Source organism: Trichosurus vulpecula, chromosome 6, assembly GCF_011100635.1.
Source record: "Trichosurus vulpecula isolate mTriVul1 chromosome 6, mTriVul1.pri, whole genome shotgun sequence".
NCBI lineage: Eukaryota > Metazoa > Chordata > Mammalia > Diprotodontia > Phalangeridae > Trichosurus > Trichosurus vulpecula.
Window position 1 is genome coordinate 203,380,836 of NC_050578.1, and position 18,273 is coordinate 203,399,108.

The 18,273-nt window shown below is 40.7% G+C and overlaps 1 protein-coding gene and 1 pseudogene across 2 annotated transcripts in view; one reads left to right on the forward strand and one right to left on the reverse strand.

The window, feature by feature from the left end:
* PPP2R2C (protein phosphatase 2 regulatory subunit Bgamma) overlaps positions 1 to 18,273 on the reverse strand; it is a 393,716-nt gene that overhangs the window by 318,911 nt on the left and 56,532 nt on the right. The window lies entirely within an intron of this gene.
* On the forward strand, positions 14,338 to 15,211 carry LOC118853425 (annotated as a pseudogene).

Genomic DNA, 18,273 nt, shown 5'->3' on the forward strand with positions numbered 1-18,273 from the left:
TGTACTGTTTGCTCTGCACCGTGCTAGAAGCAACAGGGATGAGGGTAGGGACACAAATTAAAATACAGTCTGAGCAGTCTTACAATCATATAATTTTTAAGGTAGAAGGGACCTCAGAGATCATCTGGACTAACCTCATTCCTCCACCATTTTATATAAAAGGACATTTTGGGGCAGCTAGGTGGCGCAGTGAGTAGAGCACTGGCCCTGAAGTCAGGAGGACCTGAGTTCAAATCGGACCTCAGACACTTGACACACTTACTAGTTGTGAGACCTCGGGCAAGTCACTTAACCCCAAATGCCCTGACTTCCCCCCTTCAAAAAAAAAAAAAAGAAAAGGACATTTAGGGCCAGAAAGGAAGTGAGGTGTCCAAGGTAACAAGTGTCAGAGCTGGGATTTGAACCCAGCCCTTCAGAATCCAAATCCAGTGTTCTTTACATGACACCACTGATTCACAGAGCCAACAACTGGTACTCATGTAGCTCCTGGAAATTAATAACGTGCAAGGCGTCCCGAAAGTGTTAGTGCAAGTTTAAGCTTTAATAGCTTAAAGCTGCACTAAGACTTTGGGGATATACCCTGTATTTTCCATGCAAAGAAGATTGTACAAGCCCTGACAGGTTCATAGATTTAGACCTGAAAGAAACTTTAGAGATCATCTAAGACTACTGTATTTTACATGTACAGAAATTGATGCTCAGGGAGGCTTAATAACAGGCCCAAGGTCATACAGGTCCAGGCTTTCAACCTAGGTCTTACATCTCCAAATTCTGTACTTTTTTATTGTTTTCCATTTTACAGTTGAGGGAAATCAAGCTTCCAAAAAAGCAAAGATAAGAAACCTCATGTTTATGTGTCATGAATCCTTTCAGAAAACAGTTGGAAAGTATTGGGCATAGCAAGTATGGGGGGTAGGGGAAGGCAAATACACATGCAAACAAAATTTAATATATCATAAGAGACAGGAAATAACAGATTACTTGTGGGAGTTAGATTAGAATGAATAGCCTGTGTGTCATAAGACTATCAAAAAGTTTTTTAAAAAAGCTTAAAACCAACATCAAATTAAAAGAAAAAGTGCTCCAAATAACTAATAATAAGAGAAATGCAAATTAAAACAATTCTGACTTTCTACTTCATTCTCATAAAATTAATTGGCAAAGATGACAAAAAGAGAAATGCCAAGTGTTAGCAGGACTTTGGCAAGTCAGAATGCTAATACATTGTTGGTGTATTAGCCAGCTAGCCACTGTTGGTCCAGCCAGTTCTGGAAAGCCATTTGGAACTACATTTCAAAAGCCTTAAAACTGTCCCTACTCTTTGTCCCAGCCGTATTACTATTAGACTTATAACTCCAAAGTGGGCAGTTAGATGGCTCAGTGGATAGAACTCTAGGCCTGAAACCAGGAAGACCTAAGTTCAAATTTAACCTCAGATACTTACTAGCTGTGTGACCCTGGGCAAGTCACTTAACCCTGTTTGCCTCAGTTTCCTCTTCTACAAAATGAGCCGGAGAAGGAAATGACAAACCCCTCCAGTATCTCTGCCAAGAAAATTCCAAATGCGGTCATGAAGAGTCAGACACGACTGAAAAACAAATACCCCCAAAGAGATCAAAGAAAGACAGAAAAGACCCATAGATCTAAAAACATTTTATAGTAGCACTTCAAAAAGAAACAAAGAAGATCTCCAATAACTAACAAATGACTAGACAAATTATGGTAAGTGAATGTAACGATAATGACAGCTTGCATTTATATAGTGCCTTAAGGCTTGAGAAGTGCTTTAAAAATATTGTCTCATTTTATCATCACAACAACCCTAGGAGGTAGGTGCTATTATCATCCCCATTTCAACGATGAAGATACTGAGGCAAATAGAGGTCCAGTAACTTGTCTAGGTTCACACAGCTAGTAAGTGTCTAAGGCTGGTTTTGAATGCAAGTCCTCCTGACTCTTGAGTCCAGTCTTCTTTCTACCATGAGAAGTATGGAGTCAAAGAATCCAAGGAAGACTTGTATGAATTGATGCAAACAGAATAAAGAGAGTAGAACCAAGTAAGAGAACAATTTATGCAACAATCACAACATTATAAAGGAAAACAACTTTAAAAGGCCTAAGAACATCAATTGATGAAGTCAACAACCACAACCAGAATTCCAGAGAATGCTTCAGTCACCTTTGCTGGTTCACCATTCATATCACAGCTCCCAACTGTGGGTATACTCCAAGGTTCTATTCTAGATCCTTCTTCTATACTCTCTCTTTCTTGGTAACCTCATTAGCTCCCATAGGTTTAATTACCATCTCTATGCAGATGACTCATAAATAGATATGTACAAATATACACATGTATATACACGTATTTATCTATATATGATACGGAGACAAAAATATAGATATACAAAATTTCCAGCCTCAGTCGCTTACCTAAGCTGATTCAGTATCATAAGACAATTGCCCATTGAACATTCCAAACTGGATGTCCCAGTGAGATCTCAACCTCAACTAGGCAAAATAGAAAAAAAAAATCTCTCACTGTCTTTCAAACTTCCCTAATTCCGTTGAAGGTACTTCCATGGCTCCAATTTACCAGGTAATTAGGATGATATCATCCTCAGCTCCTCACATCTGCCTCCCCCAATCGCCACCATCACGATGCCTCTCACATGCAGTGCTTTCTCGTCATTCACGCAGCTCCTTCCTTAGCTCAGGCCCTTATCAAATCTTGCCAAGATGATGGCAACAGCCTCTTAATTGGTCTCCCTACCTCAAGTCTCTCACTATTCAAGTCCATTCTACACTCTGCTGCCAAAGTAATTTTCTTAAGTACAGATCTAATCTCGTAAACTCCTACTCAACCAACTCCAGTGTCTTCTAATTGCCTTTAGGAGGAAGTAGAAACTCCCCTGTTTAGTTTTTAAAGCCCTTTACAAACCCAATCTATCTTTGCAGCTTCAATGAACATTACTACCACTCCCACAGTCTGCTATCCTGCCAAACTTTTTTTCTCTCAGTTCCTCAAACTCAACACTCCACCTCTCATCTCTTTGCCCTTTGCAGTGCCATTCCCCATACCTGGAATCACTCCCTTTTTACCTGTACCTCATCCAGTCCCTCTCTTCCCTTAAGACACACTTTTGGAATTATCTTCTTCATTAAGCCTTTCCTGATCCCTACACCTCCCCCACACCCCTACTGCTGGTGTTCTCCCCCAAAACTACCTAGTATTTAACTATTTTGTACATTTTTAATTTATTCTCCTTATATTTAAGCTGTATAGAGAGGAGAGGAGGGGAGGAAGAGAAAGAAGAAGAAGAGGAGGAGGAGAGAGGAAAGGGAAAGAAGGGGAGGGGGAGAGGGGGAGAGAGAGAGAGCACACACTTAGGACAGTGAACATTACATAGTTGGCAGTTAATAAATGCTTACTGACCAACTGATATAGATGCTTATTGTATCACCCATTAGAATGTAGCCTCCTTACAAGGAGGGAGTGTTTCATTCTTTGTATTTGTATCTCTAGCATGTAGCACAGTGTGTTGCACTTACCAGGTGCCTAACAAATAAATATTGATTAACCGATGAATTATACTTCCCACCTGTTGGCAGAGTAGTGACAGACTAGAGGTGCAGGATGAGACGTGCATTTTCCACTACGGCCAAGGTATGGATCTGCTCTGCTTAACTATATTATTTGTTACAAGGGAGGGTGTTTAGTTTTGTTTTGTTGGGGGTGGGCAGTGTTATGGGGGAAGGTGGACAGTAATAGTGATGCCAAAAAAAAGAGTTAATGAAACATTTACGAAATACACAAAAGGGAGCAGAAGGAGATTCAGAAAGAAACACCAACAAGTAGGATAGTATTAGAACTATAGCATTAAATGTATTATATACTTTAAAATATTTATAATTGAGATTCACAGTTTCAGATGCAATTCTTTGTACATGGAAATGATCATGTTTGTTGATGGCAGTACAAGTCCCTAATAAAATAAATTTGTTGAAAACAAGAAGAAAGGTTAAAGATGAGAAGATACTATGAACAAATATGACAGCTTCAAACAGATCTGTTCAAACGAGCCATCAATTGGAGAGTGGGGGGTAGGAAAAAAGGCAAAGCCATTTACCATATTATCATTTCCCACCAAAGCAGGAAAGCAGTCATGACAACAGGAAGACTAAAGAAGTCTCAAAAGCTGCCTTGGTCAGCAAACAACATATCAGCCAGAGAGAGAACTAGGAAAACTTTGTTTGGGGACAGGGGTTGGAGGGAGGAAGCGCACAGGGTCCAGCTGAGTTTGCTGGGGAAGAGGTGAGGATGTGTATGCCCCAAGTTAGTGTTATTAAAGCCTTCTAAATTTCAGCACCATTAGGCAAAGACTCAGTCACCCAAAATAGATGGTCATCGAGGATAACACTAGTTAGACTCCAATTTCACAAATAAAGTATTACTTGGGGGGAGGGGGTCCATTAAACAAAAATATTAAAAAAAGCAACAAGTCTACAAAAAGATTGCTGTGAATCCTAACTGAGCACTCATAGATGAAACTGGCAGGAAGATAAAGAATACATGCAAAAGGGAATAAATTTGGTAATGCATCTATAATGGTCTATTTTCATCATTAGTAATATAAGAGCCACTCCATTTAGACCCAAGTACTTGAGTTACCAATGTGCTACGTGAAGACGTTGTTGTTCAGTTGTTTCAGTCTGACTTTTTGTGACTCCATGTGGTTTTCTTGGCAAAGATAATGGAGGGGTTTGCTATTTCCTTCTCCAGCTCATTTTACAGATAAGGAAAGTTAGACAAACACGGTTAAGTGACTTGCCCAGGTTCACACGAACTCAGGACGACTCATCTTCCCGACTCCAGGCCCAGAACTCTCTCCATTGAACCACCTAGCTGGTCCATGAGTAAGTATAAATGGCATATAAGTCCAAGTCAGGAAGAAGGACTGGACCAGACAAAAAATCCTTGTAGGAAGTGGAAAAATCCTGCAAGCATAAAGGAATAATTTCATAAGGTATCTTAAGTATGGGAAGACACTGGAAGAATGAAAAAATTCACGGATGATACTGTTACCCAAAAGAAGGTTAAAGACAGAACATCAGCAACTGCCAAATGATATTCCTACTTTCTCATTTTTATAAAATCTTTATGAGAACAGGCAATTTTTCTCAAATTATTCTCCGTAGCAGATCACACTTTTACAATCACGTAAATGACTAAAAAGTACAGCAAACAGATCCTTCTGTGCTTAGGGTTTGTTGTTTTTTTAAAAGGCGTTTTTAAAAATAAGAAGAAAACCCTAAAGTGTGTTCCTCCAAGAAAGAATCTCTCTTGCATACGGTAAGAGCAGCCAAGATTCCTTGATAAATGCAACCAGAGGCAACAGTTGTTCAATAACCCTCCGATTTTCCATAAATAAAGATATAATCATAAATAAAGGCAAGCACGAGACAGGAAATTACATAATCATCATAGGTCTTCTCCACTGTCACATGTGTTGTCCTGCACAAACTTTAAATAGAAGAATGTTTCTCTATAGATGGGGTTCCATTAGCTCCTGATATTATGTTGATTATACATGCCAGGCCTCCTCACGTGGATCTCAAAAAATAGCAATATAACAATATAGACAAACAGGAAATAATATAAAAACAGGAAAAAAAAGGATTAATGGATGAATAGTCCTATTACCAGATTCTTACCTGCTGCTGGATGGCTAGCCCAATAATTTAGCACAATGGTTCAGACATCTGAGATCAGCACTGTGGATGGACAATGAGTTGAGTCCACAACTGAACAAGAGAAAGCAGACTGATTTTTTTTAGGCAATGCAGTGGTTTTAATGATCCCAAGCTATTCAACAGTCTAAAAACTCATCTTTTTTTAAGGTAAATGTTTTTTTTTTTCCTGGCAAAGCTACATGGTTGCATATCTTAGAATACCATATTCTCCAGAGAATCAAAGTTATGGATGACCCACAAAACAATGGAAAAATGAATAGCAATTATAAATAGATTACAGTGTACAAACAATGATGATCCATTTGCAACAAGTTATATGAGGTCTTTGACAGAGAAAATAATTAGAAAAGGAGGATGTCCAATCATAAAGCAAGAATGAGAAATAATAGACTAACAGATCAAAGGTTACACATGAAAGATCAAAAGACCTAGAAAGTGAGTAGAGCACCGGCCCTGGAGTCAGGAGAACCTGAGTTCAAATCCGGCCTCAGACACTTGACACACTGCCTAGCTGTGTGATCTTGGGCAAGACACTTAACCCCAATTGCCCTGCCTTCCCCCTCCAAAAAAAAAAAAAAGACCTAGAAGAAGGTTTCTAGTATGTTAGGTGGATCTTTTATGGAAGATCAATGGCAGAACATGAAAAGAATTACATGGAATAAGAAGGCATGAGTGATATGTTATACGTACCAGTGGAGTAAGAGACTATTTTAGAAGCTGGTCAGAGAAGGAAGGATGGGAAGGAGAAGACTAGGAAGTCATTAAGGAGGGAGAATAGAAAATTTCAAGGAGGAGATGGGACCTGATGTAGGTCTTGAAGGGTAGCTTGGATTTTCAACAGGCATACTGGGCATACTGGAAGTATCCTGGGAATTTTCTTTTCTTGCTTTATATCCTCTCTTTGTGATCTCATCAGCTCCCATGAGTTCAGTTACGATCTCTAAGCAAGACTCCCATATCTAGCCATCGCTAGTCTCTCTCAAGAACTCCAGTACCATGTTATTAACTTACTACTGGACATCTTCAACTGGATGTCTTCTAGGTATATTAAAGTCACCATATCCAAAATAGAACTTGTTATCTTTCCTCAAAAAACCACCCATCTTCCTAACTTTCCTGTTTCTGTTAAGGGCATCACCACCTTTCTAGTTATACAAGGTCTTAAGCTTGGTGTCATCCTCAACTCCTCCCTCTTCCTCATCAGTAAAATCCAATCAGTTGCCAAATCTTGTTGAACTCTCTCTCCCTAACATCCCTTGAATTCATCTCTCTGCTCACATGGCTACCAGAATAATTCAACCCTTATCACTTCTAGCCTGTACCTCTCAATATGCTCTTAATTATTCTTCTTGCCTCCACTCTCTCGCCTCCAACCACCCTCTACACAAGAGAGACAACTCTGCAGGCCACAAGAACCAGGAAAACTCCTAAGCAGCCCAAATCAGATTAAAATGTAACTGAGCAATGTTTAACAAAATAAATAAAAGTACAATACAACATAGCTAATGTTAATTTGTGATTTTCTAGGTCACTCTCTGTTTTGCAGGGATCCCCTTCTGTTTGAGTTTGACGCCTCTTCTGTTACACAGTTGACAAACTGATATTCCTAAAGCATCATTCTGGCCACTTGCCTACCCCAGAAGCTTATTGCCTTTAAGATAAAATACGAGCTCTCTGACATTTAAAGTTCTTCACATTTGGGCTCCAGTCAATCTGTTACTAAACATTTATTAAGCATTTATTATGTGCCAGGCTTTGTGCAAAGTACCAAGGACATAAAAGTCATATCACAGTGCCTGCTCACATTCTAATAAGAGAGACCACATATAAATAACCATATATGTATAAGATATACACAGTGTAAATGGAAGCTAACTTCAGAGGGAAGGTGCTAGCAGTGCAGATAGAAACTGGATAGACCTTTAGAAGAAGTGGAACCAGAGCTGAGTCTTGAAGGAGGCCAAGGAAGCCAGGAGGTGGGGGTGAGGAGGGTAGAGCACTCCAAGCATGAGGGACAACCAGGTAAAAGATAAAGGATCAGTAGATGGTGTGTCATCTTTCCAGAACGATTTCACATTACTCCCCCTCAGGTAGTCTAGATTCAAAATTGAGCTATTTCCTGTTCTTCATGCCACCTCCCACTTCCATGAATTAGCACAGACTGTCTCCCATACCTGGAACGCCCTCCATCTTTGCCTCTGTACCTTAGAATCCAAATAGTAAGTGCTTGCTGAATGTTTATTGAATAAATGAATTCGTGGAAGCAAGAAAGCACAGGCTTGTTTTGTTTGTTTATATATCTAAAAAGGGTTCTGGGGAAAGTTAAATCATCCAATTCAGCAGAAAAATAAGTATATATGAAATAGGAGGGCATGAGATAAGTCTGGAAAAGTCAGCTGAAGCCAGACTGTGAAAGGCCTTGACTGCCAAGTCTTAATTCACTTTTCTGTAATACTTTCAGGTTTACAAAGCATTTTCAAAACAACACTGTGAGATACTCAGTACAAGCAGTATTATCCCCATTTCACAGAGAAAGAAAATGAGGCTGAGGGAGTATTAAGTCACATAGCTGGTAACTGTACAGTGTGCTTTCCAAAAAAAAAAAACCAAAAACTTTTTTACCACCTTTCTGGGCAGTAAAGTAAAAGAACCTAGTACATATCCCTTTCAATTACCTAGATGCATTTGAATCTCAGCACACATGCGTGCACGCAAACACACACACATACACACACACACACACACACACACACGAATGACGTTTTAACTTTGGCTTCTGCAATGCCCTGCAAATACAGAACTCATAGAAGTGTGTCCCCTCTCCTACTCCACCCCAGGATTGCCCCTATGATTACCCAAATGCCCTATCCAACACATGTCTAAATAGATTTTCTTCACACTCCACCCCCTTCTCAGGAAGTCCTCCATCCCACCCCCACCCACCCCCCACCAATTTATCTTTCATCTAAGGAAAAGTCTGAGAAATCTCAGAACAATCCATAATTAGGGCTCATCCCAAATGAACCCAGCTCCAAAAATAGGGTCTTCCCACTGACAAAGCTCTATTTAAAGATTATGGGGGGGAAATTCCTTCCAAAGAGAACATTAAGAGTCAAAATACAAGCTGCCTTTGCTACTTCCTGTAAATTCTCCCTTCAAGATAGATCAAGGGTTCTTTTCTTGCTGCTTCACTCTATCCACAATCCAGTCAAAGAAGCCCACCAGCAACCATTCCCTGACCACCATTTGTGCTCCTCCACCTCCCTGTATGACACAGGCCAAACCTCTTGCCTTGAATAAACACCCTCTATATCTTTTTGTTGAAATCTTTCTCTTCCTTCCCAGCTCAAGTGGCACTTCTGCCATGAAGCCTTCCTTGCCATCCCCTTGGAAGTAAACTCTTCCTCTTCAGAATTTCATACAGTACTTCCTTGGGCTCTTTCCTCTCTTCTAATCCCCAGTCTTTCTGCTGTCTTATGTTTATTGCTGATGTCAAAAAATCACACTTTAGATTAGCCATTCTTAATCCTTTTTGTGTTGTAAACCCCTTTGACAACCTAGTGACAGTCTTCTCAGAATATTGTTTTTAAATTCATCAAGTAAGATACATAGGATTACGAATGAAACCAATTATATATTGAAATTTCTTTATCAAAATAGCACATAAACAAATTCATGGTCCCCAAGTTAAGCAAGGACCCTGCTTTAGAGTCTAAGCCTACTTAAGGCACAGACAATGCTGTTTTCATCCCTATATTCCCCCTTTATCTTGCACATATCAGGTGTTTCATACATCTGCTTGGAAAAGTGAATAGAGCATTGGGTTTGGAGTCCAAAAGACCTGGGTTCAAATTCTGCCTCTGATATTGCCTCATGCAATTCTTTTAAACCTATAAATTACAAATTAGTTGCTCTTTGTGGTATCTGTAGTTGGTAGAAGGAATTATCACACCAATAAAACACAAGTCTTTGACTTTCTAATTCATATTGAGATAACGTTTCCCAAAAATATCTAAAACTCATGCAATGAGCCAAGAAAGGACCATCCCTCTTTCATAAAAAGCTGTGTGCTTATAAAACCATTCAATGTAACCATTCAATGAGCACCAACTCTGGAACATAATTCCTTTGGAATCTGCAGGATTTTCCATTCAGTGGCTTCCCAGAAACTGCCGCCACAAGCTTCCAACACTGCAATTTAGCTTTGGAGTACCCTCCACTCCTTACTATTCCCCATCCTGCCCTGTCCCACCTGCCACTTCCTAAGCCTGGATACCTTTTCCCTTGGATCTCCTTCTTGCCTCTCCTAATCCCACTCAGAGAATTTGGAGCTGGAAGCATCCTTAGAAATCATCTAATCCACTAATTCCCAACATGTATATTGTAAACTCCTAAGGTGTGGGGAAGTGGAGTTTGAAGTGAATGCAAAGGATCTACAGACCCATAAATCAGGCAACATACCTTAAATAGATAAAATATGTCTAGTGCATATGCATATGACCATGTTTAAAATGTTTATAGCTTGGGGAAGGAGTTATCATATTTACACCAAAAAATTGACACAAGAAAAAGGAAAAGGACTCACCCAAGATCATAAGGCTGGTGGGTGGCAGAACCCAGTTTTTATAACTTTCAGTGTCTGCACTATCTTCCCATGTACTAATCATTCAGGACCAAGTTAAAATGGCACCTTCACCATGAAACCTTCCATGATTATTCCTAGCTAGAAATTAACTTTCCTTCCTTGGACCTAACATAGTACTTTATAATTTTCCTATTCATAACTCTTCTTTTCTCTGGTATTGCAGTTATTTTGATCTCTGTGCTGTCTCATGTATCAGATGGTAAGCTCCCTGACAGCATCTTCCCATTTCTGAGAACAAAATATCCCCCTACTTATCCAACTATATACAAGCTACTAAATGGCTTACTGACAGGGAACCATTATTAGCACTGAATATTTTTATCAAAGCTCTGAAAATCCAAGGTTTCACTATAAAATGAGGAGACTGGTTTTCTGTGTGGTTCATAGAAGGAAATGTCTTGTTGGTCTTTACTGGATGCAGCACCACCCACCTCTCCCCATTCTTCCTGTGTCTCCTTACCCTGCTTTACAATGGAGAGAGGTTTGAAAAGAGGCCTGTGAACCCAATGTTTTAAATAATAAATGTTTTAATAATAAATAATAAATAAATAAATAATAAATAAAGTAGAGATGAGATAATGTGATATGGAGGCAGAAGGCCTAGGTTCAAATCCTAAGTCTGCTGCGATTTTATCTTGATGTCTATGGCCTTGGCAAAGCCATTCCTCAGTTTTTCTATGTGTAAGATTAGGGAACTGGCCAAGATGGTCTTGAAGGTTCATTTCAGTTCTAATTATATGATAATACACACGAGCTGCCATTCTTTATCCACATTCAGCACCTTGCTACCTCTGTGTCTTCATCCATATATGTCTCTGCATGAGGAATGCCCTTCTCAAATCCCACCTTCATCTCTACCTGTTAAAATTCTACCACCTTTCAAATGCTCTGCCATGAAGCCTTCCTCAGGCCTCCAGATGGCAGATGATGTCTCTTTCGTTTGAACTCATAGCACTCCAATCTCTTTGTACTTATCATATGTGTTAGCAATTATACATACACACACAAAGACTACAAATCTCATTTCCTTCCATGTATGTGTGTCTGTGTGTATATCTCTGTGCGCATACATACACATATGCACACATGCGCACATATAGATACACACAAAGACTACAAATCTCATTTCCTTCCATATATACATGTCTGTGTGTGTCTACTATGTGTATATATATATACACACACACACATATACAGATACACACAAAGACTACAAATCCCATTTCCTTCTATATATGTCTGTGAGTTGCTATGTGTATATATACATATGTATATACATACACACACACACATGCACATATATATAGATATAGATATACACAAAGACTACAAATCTCATTTCTTTCCATATATATTATATATATATATGTGTCTGTGTGTCTGTGTGTGTGTATATATACACACACACACACATACACACATGCACACATATAGATATAGATATACACAAAGACTACAAATCCCATTTCCTTCCATATATATGTCTGTGAGTGCCTATGTGTGTGTATATATGTATATATATAGACACACATACACATATATATAGATACACACAAAGACTACAAATCCCATTTCCTTCCTATATGGGAAGAAGTAATGGATGAAAAGAGAAAGGAGAGATGGGGAAAGAGAATACAGAATAGGAGGAAAAACAAGAATAAATGGCAATAAATGACTTGATCAGTAGCAAATATACACTAAGACCATACTCAAATCCCTCTACTCATTCTTGCATTTTCTTTCTTTCTTCAAGGACACAGTTGGAAGGGAAAAAAAGTTCCGATTACAAAGAGTGCAGTACGGTCACAACCATGTGCCTACATTTAATAATGCCTAGACAGTGATGGCTTATAGCAAGAAAGCAATGCTCCAGCAGGCACTGCAAACAGCGGTGATTGACAGCACCGTAGAGCATCTGAAGCCACCGACGGGGAACATTATTGTCAACGTGGTCATTCTCCTAGCCCTTGGGAGCTGCCACACTCCCTGTAATTGTATAATTCCAGCCCTGCTCAATATGCATTTTTTCTAGACACCGCATTTCTGACATTGTTCCACACAGGGCAGATTTAATTCCTGTCTGTTTTCAGCCAATGAAATCATCCTGCTGTCAGCGGACAGACAGCCCAATGCTGCCTTCTCAGCTCTTGTCCCTCTCTCAGCCTGTGCGTCAATGCCGCTGGTGGCGTCCAGGTGAGAAGTGATTGATATCTCAACAGAGACACAAACATTTGCTGACATTGACCCCCACTGGAACTTTTCAGGGCGAATGGCTCCAAGCACACTCCCCCGTTCTGGCCCCAGACTCACACTTACAAAGCACTTACACAAGATACTAAGAGCTCATGTTTATGTAGTGCCTTTCCACCAAGCTCTTTTCCTCTCTATGTCCCAATGAGGTAAGTAGGGCACATATCATTAACCCCATTTTACAGAAGGGTAAACTAAGGTTTCAAGGAAGAAAATGATCCAGGACTGAAACCAAGGACTTTTGCCTACAATTCCAATGTTCCTCCCACTGTATCTGGTTTCCTGATAGAGGATCAAGTCTTCCTTCTATCCCTTTGTGTGTGTGTGTGTGTGTGGCAGAGGGCGGGGGTGGGGGGGCATGAAGGAAGACACTTGCTCATGAGAGCCAATTGTTAAATGACACCTTGGAAATCTGCGAATGCTACAGATCTAAACTTGAGTGTTTTGTTGATTGTTTAGACTTAAGAACGTGATGGAGAATATCTTAATAATGTAACATATCGTGCACAATTTTTTTTCAGAGAGCCACTTTGTAATTCTCCTATTCACAACTCTTATTTTCTCTGGTATTGTAGTTATTTTGATCTCTGTGCTGTCTCCTCTATTAGATGCTAAGCTCCCTGACAGCATCTCCCCATTTCTGAGAACAAAATAGCCCCCTACTTATCCAACTATACAAGCTGATAACAAACCAACAGACCCCTTATGATGACACGAATGGAAAGTACACTACATTTGGAATGAAATGACCTGGGTTCGAATCTCATAGCTCTGCTACGCACTAGTTGGTGTGATCTCGAACAAGACACTTCAGATTCTCTGGGTCTCAGTTAACTCATTAATAAAATCCAGGAGTCCAATTAGATTGTCCTCTATGGTCCTTTCCAGCTCAAATCTCCTAAGCGTCTATGTCTTTGCCTCACACTTGAGTCGCAAAACATCCCTGCAGGTGGTACAAGCATTATTACGCCCATTTTTCAGATGGAGAAACTGAGGGCCAGAGAAGAATCACAGAACTAAATTTAAATCTCAAGATGTTGTAGTGATTCAAATTTTAAAATAAATATTACCGAATGTGTAGGCAGTTTTAACTCATTAGGCAGTACTTGGCAACCTTTAGAAACCTGAAATTTTCAGAGATTTCCTTAAAGTCTCCTCTCCTGTGTAGAGTTGTGGGTTTGAAGACTCATTCAACTCTCCAAAGCAATAGATATACTTTATTTCAAAAGGTAAAAAGTCCAATCCAGATTGTTTTCAGGTAAATTGGTTTCCTTTTTTTTCTTTAGATGACACTATTAAAAAGTTATTTATGGTGCATACTTCAACCTCCTCCAAGGCTGAGACCTCCTAGGGACCAAGCAAAGAGACAGCTAGGCAGCCCCTCCAGCCCGCCAGATGCCGGATTCTGCTGCAGACCTTGTGCCTCCTGCCGCCTCCTTGTGTTTTCCTCTATGGTCCCAGGCACGTAGTATGATCAGTTTCCCAACAACTTCCTATGGAAAATCAAGGGAAGTGGGCCATGGTTGCTGTGAGCAACTTTGAACAGTGGGACACCTTCAGAGAAGCTTGATCAAGGTGCCATCATCCTGAGACCCTCCAGATCAGGACTCTGGGCAGAGTTCCTCTATCTCATATTGCTCAATCAGTGGAGGCTATCTTTCCATTTCTCCTCTGCATCCTGGCAAGTAGCAGAAAGCCAGCATTCATCATGGTTGGATTTAAGCCTACAGATGTGCCTTCAACAGCCACCGTAAAGTTCCTCAGGGCTGGCACTGCTGCCTGCATCGCTGACCTCATCACCTTCCCCCTGGACACAGCCAAAGTCTGGCTGCAGATTCAAGGAGAGAGCCAGGGGGCCATCCGAGCTTCCTCTACCAATGCCCAGTATCACCATTCTGACCATGGTGAAGACTGAGGGCCATGGAAGTCTGTACAATGGGCTGGTGGCTGAGTTGCAGCGCCAGATGAGTTTTGCCTCTGTCCGCATTGGCCTCTATGATTCTGTCAAGCAGCTCTACACCAAGGGATCCAAACATGCAGGCATTGGGAGCTGCCTCCTGGCAGGCTGCAGGCCCAGGCTCGTGCAAGTGTCAGCTGGTGATACCAGGATACAGTGGAAGCCCATAAGACTATCCCCGAGAGGAGGGCCTTTGGGGCTTATGGAAAGGAACTTCACCCAATGTTGCCCGCAATGCTATCGTCAACTGTGCTGAGCCGGTGACCTATGATCTCATCAAAGATGCCCTCCTGAAGGCCCATCTCATGACTGATGACCTTCCATGCCACTTCATATCAGCCTTTGGGGCTGGCTTCTGCACTACCATCATTGCTTTCCCCGTGGATATGGTCAAGACAAGATACATGAACTCTGCCGCGGGCCAGTATGCCAGTGCTGGCCACTGTGCCCTCACCATGCTTCAGAAGGAGAGACCCCAAACCTTCTACAAAGGGTTCATGCCTTCCTTCCTCTGCTTGGGCTCCTGGAATGTAGTGATGTTTGTCACCTATGAGCAACTGAAACGGGCCCTGATGGCCTCTCACACTTCTCGGGAAGCTCCTTTCTGAGCCCTCTCCTGCTAGCTTTCTGCCTTGTACCCCGTTTCGAGTCCAGACCCCATCCTGCCTCTCCTCCCCATTTTTTCCCTATTCCTCTCCTCCCCCGCCTTAGCTTTGAAAGAACCCCTTCCACTCCCCCCTCCCCCTTAGTTAGCTCCATTTAAACCTTCTCTAGCCCACTTCTGCCATTACAGCTTCACCCAGTTCTTAAGCTCCTTCTAATAAAGCCAGACCAGAACCCCCCCCCCAATTTATTTATTCTGAACATAGCAGCAATCTTGGAATTACAGAGTTTTTGAGCTAGAAAGAACCTTAGAAATCATTTAGTTCAATCCTCTCATTTGCCGGATGGGGAAACAACCTTAGAAAGGCCGTGTGTCCTTGCCCAAGCTTACCCAGCTAGTTAGTGCAAATGGAACTAGAAATCACAGGAATCCAAACTGGAGGGAATCTATGAGGTCTTGTAGTCCAAAATTAAATTACAGAGAGAGGAAAAAGGATTTCCCTAAGATCACATAATTGTTCAATAGCAAGCCAGAACAAGAAACAAGGTCTCCCAAACCCTAGTCCAGGGTTCTGCCTATGTGCATACTCAAAAATGTAAAAATCATATCAGCCCCATCACAAAAAGATTCATATACTCCTTCCTCTCTAAATAGCCAAATCCACCTATCCTTTGGGATTTAGCTCATCCTCCCTCTTCCATTTAGACTTTCCTGACTACTCTAGTCATCAATGGTCTCTGGCTTCTTTAATTATATTGTATGCATTTTATATATGGATGTAGATATAGATATAGATGCGTGTATGTATATATGCATTCATGTATATATACATACATACATATATATATATATATTAGTACTTAAACTGACTGGTATTGTCATTTATCTTCTCATATGCATTAGGTCTTATGTCCCCTACTAAACTATCCGCTTTGAGGAGACAGAATAGTTATTATGGATAGAGCTGACCTTAGAACCAGGAAGACCTGGGCTCAAGTGTTGCTTCTAACACATACTAGTTTTATGACTCTGGGCAAGTCACTGAAGCTCACAGTGATCCAGGCAACTCCCATACCATGAAGCTTTGGAAAAGTCTGCAGTCTGCACAGATTGAAAGAGTTTTGTCATCTGAAGTTCCCTATTTCGATGAAATCACAGGTCCTGTCCCCATCCTCTACCCCTAGTCTACAAGATCCTTAAGGACACAAGGAAATCTGAATATCTGGACTGCAGCCCCAACTAATTTGATAAGTAATATTGGCAAATTCACTTCCCCTATCTAAACCTCAGTTTCCACACATGTAAAATTCAGGACTTGGACTAGATTATTTGCAAGGTCCCTTCTACCCCTTCCATTCTATATTTATTCTTCCTCTAACATTCTATGTTCTAACTCTTCCCTTCAATGAGTCTAATTTCGTATCCTCTTACTGAGCCCAGAGGGACACACGGCACATAGTCCATGCTCAGTTCATCTTTGGTGACTGAGTGACTCATATCCTCACTTGAACGTACAGGGCTTGAAAAGAGAACCATACTGACATGGCTAGGGAGCCAGGGAGCACGGTGGTCAGAGCACTGGCCCTGATGTCAGGCGGACATATCCCATCTCAGACACTTAACTGGCTGGGTGATGCTAGCCAAGTCACTTAGCCTTTGTCTGTCTCAGTTTGCTCATCTATAAAACAGGGATGATAATAATAGTACTTACTTCCCAGGGTTGTTGGGAAGTTAATGAAATAATATTTGTAAGATTCTTTGCAAACCTTAGCGTGCTATAATTGCTAACTATTAGTACTTATTATCATTATTACTTGATAGAAAGAGTGATTATTTATGGTTGGGGAAGGGGATGTTAGGGAGGATTTCCTAGAAGGTGGTATTTGAGCTATATTTTAAAGGATGGGTAGGCTTCCAATGATCAGTGTGCCAGGAAGGGAAGAGGAGAGGAAAAGCATTCTGAGAATTAAAGAATGCATCAAGCAAATGCTTTCAGCTCACATCAGGGAATTTAATTCTTTCATATGAAAACACCCAGGATAATGACAAAATGGAGGAGTTAAGCTAATGTTTACTCTGGAAACTGAAATATGAAGAGAGAAAGATAATGTCTTCCTGGCTTTTCCCTGTTACAGATATGAGATCTTTAATGTAGTGCTTGTATAGCTATGTATGACTGTTTATATCATTCAGGCTGCAGCCCTTCCATATTTTTATTGTTATTTCATCTCGGAGGCTCTGTTGGGCCTCTTTAAGGGGCTTGCTCGTGCCATCCCTGCTCTGCCTTAAAATCCATTCCAGTCAATTCCTACCTCCTGAAGAGGTCAAACACACTTTGGCTGATCTTTTATGCATTTTGCCCCTGCTGGGTACCACTCATCAGCAAGTCCCTCCTGCCTCTGAGGTCAATGGAAACATCGTTGACCTCTCTCTTCACCCATTCTTCCTAACAGCAGTAAGGGAAGAAAGAAGATGCAGAAAATTGTTGTTCGATGCCAGGCCCATTATTTAAAACGTCCAGGAATGCCAAGTTATTAGTCCTTGATGGATCCAGCTGGTGACCTATAATTTTTTCTGCAGATTAATTTTCTTTGGGATTGTAAATTGATGTCATTTTACTCAGAAAAACTTCACTGACAAAACCATCATCTGTAGTTATTGATTCCTGAGGCTAACAAGTACATAACATGTGAACATTTAAAGATGGATCAATAATTCCTCAGGAAAAGTTACTTTTGACACTCAAATGTATTTGAGTAACTAGTGAACAAGTCACTGCCCTCCAGCTAAGCCTCTATCTCCACCAACTTTTCTTGAAACTCAGAGCTGGAAAGAACCTTAGAACATAAAAATTGGCATCAAGAAGGGAGCTTTAGAAATCAACCTCCTTTCATTTGAATGATGAGAAAACTGAAACTCAGAGAGACAGTGTTGCTCAAGGCAATATAGCTGCTGAATTGTGAAGGTCCAATTTGGACCCCAGTTTCTTGATTCCCTGTCCCTACTATAACAGGATACCTCCCTACCTGAATCCTACCACGAACAGAAGTAGGAGAGAGCGCTAAG